Source organism: Drosophila hydei, unplaced genomic scaffold, assembly GCF_003285905.1.
Source record: "Drosophila hydei strain 15085-1641.00,03,60 unplaced genomic scaffold, DhydRS2 tig00000250-arrow-arrow-pilon, whole genome shotgun sequence".
Taxonomy (NCBI): domain Eukaryota; kingdom Metazoa; phylum Arthropoda; class Insecta; order Diptera; family Drosophilidae; genus Drosophila; species Drosophila hydei.
The window spans coordinates 436,703-444,483 of NW_022045696.1; positions in this window are offsets into that span (position 1 = coordinate 436,703).

A 7,781-nucleotide genomic window follows, 5' to 3' on the forward strand; every position below is an offset into this window, starting at 1 on the left:
ACTGACGGCTTGGGCTAGAGTGGAAAATATTTACATCAATAAAATTTGATTTGATTTGATTTGATTTGTTTATTTCGTGATTCGCCGTCAAGCGCACAGGTAACTAAAAAGAAAAAACATTGTAAGCTGAAATTGTTATTGGGCTTTCCGCCGTCGAAGACGGAAGCGGAAATAGCGTAGCCAAGTCACGGTTATGAGCAATCAGCGGCGGCATCAGCACTTGACATTGCCGAGCCGAGCCGCACAAATTGCGGACCACACAAAGATAACAGCTTTATACTTACATACAACGACGCGTCGTTGGCTTTGGCTTGCCATTGAGGCTGGAGAGACTTAAATCTCTGAGCATTAAGTGTAAGTGCGGAGATGTCAATTAAAGGGCGAGCAAATAAACTAGTTTTTAGCTACGCTAAATGAGATCTGGCTAAGTGCCCGACCTTACGCGCTTCAAATCGAACGATAATCAAAAGATTATTTACGAGGAATTGCTAATTTCCAGTCTGCCTTTGTCTAGCTCAGGAAAGTGACATCTAAGCTTTATCTATGATCCAAAAATTGATCAAAAATATTTGAGATGTTCTGAGTTTCAGCAGCTGCATCTCAAATGGACAAACATTGCGAACGAGCAGGGAAAGAAAAGAAAACGAATAAAAGTAGGTGAAATTTTGCAGCTTTTTACTGACTCTGGAGTTGGTGGAGCGTTGCAAACGTCAATCGAATGTCGCTGGATACCAAATAGGAAAATAAGTTCAGCAAAATCAATTAACGAACAGGCTAAAGCCAGCCTGAAGGCCGCCAGCAGCTGGCTGGCTGCTTGACTTGGCCCGAACTTGTGGTTATGTGTGTGTGTGTGTGCGTGTGTGTGTACGTGTGTTAACACATATCTTTGTGCAAGAAATAATAACCTTGCCAAATCGTTTGACTTTGTTTTCATTAGTCGCCGAAGCTTGGCAAACCCAAGCAACACGCTGCATTGCAGCTTGACAAAAATAAAAAACCAAAACCAAAATAACAAAAATACATAATATAAAAACAAAAACAAAAACAAATAAAACAACAAAAAACTTATAATTTTATTGGCAAAATAGCTATAAACTTTGCACTGGTTTTAGCAATTTATGATTGCATTTAGTGTCTTATTGATAAGCGAACTTTGAGTTGTGGCAGGAATTAGAGCGGGGCCACACACACAGATACAAATTCACACAGCCACACAGACAGAGAGACTGAAACATATTGCCATCTGATGTGTAATACCTATAGAATCTAAGCTAAGTTGATAATTGTTTGGCAAATTGCTGCAAACTTCAAATTGACAGCAGCCAACGTTGTTATACCCTATGAAAAGAGAACTCTTCAAGTGAGCTGTATGCAGCCAGACTTAATATGCAGCTATTCAGATAGAGTTAACCTAGAATATATATGATATAAGTTGGCTAAGTTGGCTGTGCTTCGTAGCCTATAGCTCTGAGTATCATAAGATTTGCTGGAAATTCCGAGATAAAATGAAATTTCAATAGAGATACAGACCTGGCCGACCTGGCAGACCTGGCATGAAGCATACTTAGCCGATCAATAGGCAGTGTAGTCAAAACAGATGTTGTCATCGATGTCGGTCACGTGTGGCGCCATGCCATAGCTTGTGGCTGGAGCATAAACTCTGCAACGTTTATAACGCTTAATTGCTGTAGTTGTATGTGATTGAAGCTCGTAATTCAAATCATTTTTAAATATCTATGCATGAAACAATTCATATGGCCAGACCGCTTTTAATGCTATAGGCCCTGACTGTTCAGGTTTCTGGACAATATGCATTATATTGCCAAATGTCGATGTGGCCATCAGGCCGCAATCCCGCGCCTCCGGCAGACTGACACAACAAAGCCCGCATACAGAGTCAACACTTATATAGAGCGAGTGTGAGTCCATAAAGAAGTAGGACTTGCAAGACATTCGCTTTTGTATCTCAGCTCTTTGGCATGGCTTGAGCCATTTGCTGTCCAAGGCCTGATCAATTTTGAGTGATTTTCGAAAGAGTTTTACAACTCATCCCAGTGCACTTCATTTGTGGCTAAATCGCAATTATTTTGCTTAAATTATTTAACTTTCGGTGCAATCGATTGCCGGACTGGCGGAGCTCTGGGCCTTTCTAGTGCCTCCTGCCAACTCGACTCAAGTAAACATAAACGCCAACTCATTGGGAGATTTGTAATTGAATTTTTTCTTACCAAATCATTTCAATCAAAGTCAGACGGGCCAAAGCGAAACCAGATTTCGCAAGTCACTTAGCTATTCTTGGCCAGTCTAATTAGTTGACGCTCGCAGCTGACCCCAAGCGCTTGGCAAAAGCCGTGAAATGTCGCCGAGTTGCCGACTTGGACTCGTGGACCCAACGCAACCAATGAAGATAATAAAAATGTTGCGCGACAACTTCAAAATCAACGAGACAAAACAACAAAAAAAAACAGTATAAAGTGCCAACCTGATCAATATCACGCTGAGCCCTTCGCAAAGTCACTAAAAAGTCGAGGCATGATTAAAATCTGATAAATCATCAATTTTGCTCTGTTCCGTCACATGTGATTATCTGCGACAAGCAGAGGAAATGTGTCAGGAAATTTTATGATCTTAATTAGCACACAGAGCAGACCCAAGTTAACTCGATTTGTTCGATCGGAAAAAATCTTTTTGAAGTATATAAATTAGTAATTTTCATATGAATCTATAAAGACCTCCCTCAGTTATTCCAGAGTGCCTCAATACTGGGTAACTTCTAGTTGGACACGCTTAACTAGCGTAGTTGTACCTGATTTCTTTTGACACCTTAGTATAACGCCAGACAGACGAGATCCAATTTTCTGTTGCTCACTTCGGACTCTTAAAACGGGTCTAAAACTGGTACGTGGACTTGTGTGCCAATCACCCAAATGACAGCCCAGCCCCAGCAACAAGCCGCCAAGTTAATATTATGTATTATACCCTGTACTACTATATATACCCAGTAAAAAAAATCATGCTCTATTTGGACAGATGTATATTATTTGGTTGGGGGCGGCAGTTGTTTAGGCTACAGATTATTGACTCAGAATTAGCAGTTCAACGTATGCTTTTTTTAGAGTTACATAAGCTTAAGTCATAGTAAAAGAAATAAATGTATTTGTAATATCAATGAAATGAACTTTGTTTAATATAACATCTCAGGACATTTGACCAGTATGGCTGGCACTTAAGAGGATTAATCTAGCATGTTAATTTTTGCAGTCATCACAATCATAACCGTCGAAGCCTTTGAATACATATGAACCAATGCCTCCGTTGGCACATAAAACGCACCAAACATTAATTTATTGATGCTGTTTCGACAACGGTTTGTGACTTATAATCCTTTCTATGTATCCACTCAACCAAATATGGACGAGCAGAACCATCATTGCTAGTGTTGCTCTGGTACACATCTATCCACAATGAAATCTCAAGCCATACTCAAGAAAAAGCAACTAACAGCTCCTAAATGGGTTATCAAATAAAGCAGTATTGCGAATTCAAAGCTGTTAGGCACTAAAACAGGCAGCCTTTTCAAATAAATGTCTTCTTATATAAAGATTGCATTGACATAGCATTGCAAAGTATCTCTATTTCAAAGGATCTCTCAAGCCTTTATTGTGACTGAGACATAAAAAGCGATTCCTGCACAGAAGAGAGTTTTGTTCTTCCTTAAGCTGTCAGCTTAGATATATATATATATATATATATATATATATATATATCTATATATATATATATATATATTTAAATCTATCTCAACATAGTTTTCCGTCTTGTGAAACAACTTTTCAATTCAGAATGCCTTAGCTTGATTAAATGCAGAGCAATAAAATGGCCGACTTCGACGTGGCGTTGTCACAAACCGGAAGTTGGCAATCGTAGCCAGCCGATGTGTCGAAAGAAAAAAAGCAAATGAATAAGTAGGTAAATTAAAGCGAACGACATCAAGATCGATTTTTGGTTATTTCTGTTTTTGACTTCATTTGATTGGCTTTGAATGAAAATCGGCGCTGCCAAGAGATCACAGCGCGAGCTCTTTACCTTCGGCAACAGGTTGTGTGTGTGTATGCGTATGGTCTGAAGGATAACCAGTTGACTAGCAACAGTGGCCACAGTCACTAAATTTGCTCATGTCGCTGCTTTGGGTTAACGACACAGAACAGCGGCTTGTTTTCAAGATATGCATGGAAAACTACAAATTACGCATACGCCGCATATGCTGCTGGCTTGGCAACAGCCATAACGCAGCGCGCAGATAAACTATCTTGACGTTTTACGATTACAAAATGAAGGCAGGCGAGCAAAAATAAATCCGAATCTGAATCTCAATCCGAATCCGAAACGCAACTCAAACAAGTCGAAGTTTAAGTCGACCCACAAAATGTTGCATGTGTTTGAAATCAGTTTAAGGTGAATTAGATTTTCACACACACTCACACACAGAAGTCTCACGTATATATAGCCACTGCCTGTGCTTTGCATATGCGCAGAATTATGAAATTAGTCTCGGTCTCCATTCGCTGCCAAATCGAAATGGCATTAAATGAAAACTAGTAGCACAACAACGGCTGGAGCTGCCCGACTACTAAATACCTCGCACCCAAAGACCAGCTATTTTTAAGACGTGTCCTGTTAATAACAAGGTGCCAACCAATGTTAATTAAGTGTCACCAGATCTCATTTTCCCGAATTTGTGATAAGAAAGTCTTATTTTTGAGTTTTTAAATTTATAACTTATACTTTTTTTAAATATGATAATATGGAAAACTATTTATGTCTATTATAATGTGAATGTCAAATATTTAAAGTAAATATTTGATCTATATATATTTCATAATTTTGCAAAAAATATGCCCATGCTTGTGACTTTTCAGTGGGTTCAAGGTGCAACAACTACATGAACTTTAGCGCGCGTTGCGTTTTCGTTTCGTGAATGTTGCGTTTGGCTTGGGATTCACGTTGCCACGACTGGCTCATTCCCTGCATTTGCATTTCAACATTTTTCTATTCTTCACATACATTAAAAATCTCAAATTTGGAATCTTCTTCTGACAACGAAGTACAACTAATTCGGATGCACGGCGAAGAAGGTCAGTGCCGTAATAATAGGCTACGACATGTTTTAATGGACTTAATTGATGTCGATTTCAAATAAAAACATCCGCATTTCAAATATATGCAGCCTTTAAAAGTACAATTTTATTCATTAGTATTTATCTGACTGCATTTGACAGCCTCGCAAATGTGCTTAACAACATTCTTCCTTGACGTTTATCAGATTTATTTCATTCCAACAAAATTCCTTGTCTTATGTCTTTTGCTTAAATACAAAATAAATAAATAAGAAATAAAAAAATAGATAACTCTAGTTGATTCAAAAGCTCAATATAAAACAATATAAATAAACATAGAAAAATATATAAATAAAATTGAATATAAAAAAAATATATATACATATATATATAAATCAGAAAAAAATTATATATATATACATATAGCTATTATAAATAAAATGATTATTATAAAAATATTAGTTTTATAAGTTTTGCTAATACAAAAATTTAAAAATATATCACAATATTTTTATTTTCATAATTGAGCAATTTTAATATATTTCAAAACTGAATTAGTTGGCACTCCAACAAAAATGCTCTGCTGTCATAATATAAAATTATATTATTTATACTTTAGTACCTTTACTTTAAATATGAAATCCCGTATACCATATATACAGAACGACATTGTCATTCCATGCCCATATTGTCGATTAATTTATTTGAACTTGCATAAAACCAAAGCTGAAGATTCTATATATACTGTGTAGAATATAATGAATGCTGTGTATATATAATGAATACGCAGATTGGGAATATTCTGAATTTTGGGTAAAAATAACTAATTTAATACCCAATTGACAGCTTACATTTTTTCTCATTATTTTAATCTGAGTTAAACTAGATATATTAATTATGATTTACGATATACGATATGCGATATACGATATTCGGTATACGATATTCGGTATACGATATACGATATACGATATACGATATACGATATACGATATACGATATACGATATACGATATACGATATACGATATACGATATACGATATACGATATACGATACACGATATACGATATACGACATACGATATACGATATACGATATACGATATACGATATACGATATACGATATATATATACATATATATATACATATATATGATCATAATATATGATCAGAAACTGAACGATTGAATATTAATATGGTGCTATTGTAGTTGGCGACATGAAACTTAAAAATTATTAATGGTGTAAGCCCGCATCAGATAAAAAATCAGAGATTATATGGGTATGCTTAGGTGTCTGCTTTTGGGTAGGGTCGTAACTTGTTTTTTGTCATCGAGAGCTTCAACTTGAAATATGTACTCTCGTTACAAAAGGGCTAATATGTTTTATGTCTCTCATAGTTTAAGCGATACAAGCCGGAAATCGAGCATGGAAACTATTTTACTGAGGTCATTCAATAAAGATCAAAGTCGAATAGCTAAAATTATATTTAATTTTCCTTTAAGCAGCGGAAGTGTTTATCCCTAGAGCTTGATAATATTTCTAGCAGATAGTATTCTGAAACTTATCTGTAATTCGATTCGATCTGTGCTGTGTACAGAGTATCAGACAGTCGGAAAGTCTAACCTTCTGCTGTGTGTATTTAAATTGTCATTTGGGTGTGTTAAAACTATTTCAAGTTGTTAATTGGAAACTCTGTCTGTCTGGATCGTTATAAATCCTGTTCAACGGCTCGACTATATTTAATTATATTATTCAGTTCAAGTCATTTTTCTATCAAAGTGTTCCACTTCTTATATATACATATATCTGTATTATAACTCCAGCTAAGCTCGAGCTTAGCACGGGCTAAAGAGCTAAGTAAATGTTAAGAAAACAACGATTTGCTAAGCTGCTGAAGTAAAACTTCTTGAGAGGGAGAGAGAGAGAAAGAGAAAGAGGACGACTCAGACTTATATTCGACTGTTGTTTATGATTCTTAATTATATGCAGCACATCTTGAAAACCCGTATAGTCCCATGCATACATATGAGTCTATATATAGTTCATAATGTATGCAGACGTCTACAGATTCTTGCTCAAAAGTTGTTTTGCACAGTTAATAACGTTTATTAAAGTTGAAAGGGTTTTGAGCTGCACATGGAATGCGGAATTTGGCTATTCAAATGGGTTGAGTAACTAGTTAGTTGAGGATACTCGCAACAATGCAATCGATAAAGAAAACGCGGCAAACGCAACGGCAGACTAACGTTTATTACCACATGGACGAAGACGAACAAGAGCTAGCTGGGCATTAAGTGTACTACAAATCGTAAGGTGCAATAAAAATGCAAGAGGTGCGCAGTAAGATGGAGATGGAGATGGAGATGGGCAGCAGCTGCAGAGATTGTGTAAGCCTAATCCTGCCTGCAGCCTACACTAACTATCTGACAGACTGTCAGTCGCAGCAAAGTGCGCAGTTGCAGCCGCAAAGCGGAAATTTTGTTGCTTGAGCGGTTAACGGGCCAAAGAGATTCGCGAATGATCCATGCAGCCCCAAAAGTCTTCTGTGCGATTCCACTCAATGCTTCCACTCAAAGCGCAACAGCCAGCGGCGGCGTCCGTTGCTTTTCGGCTTTGGCTCACTTTCGTTTTTCAATTTTTTTGAGTGCAACGTCACAGT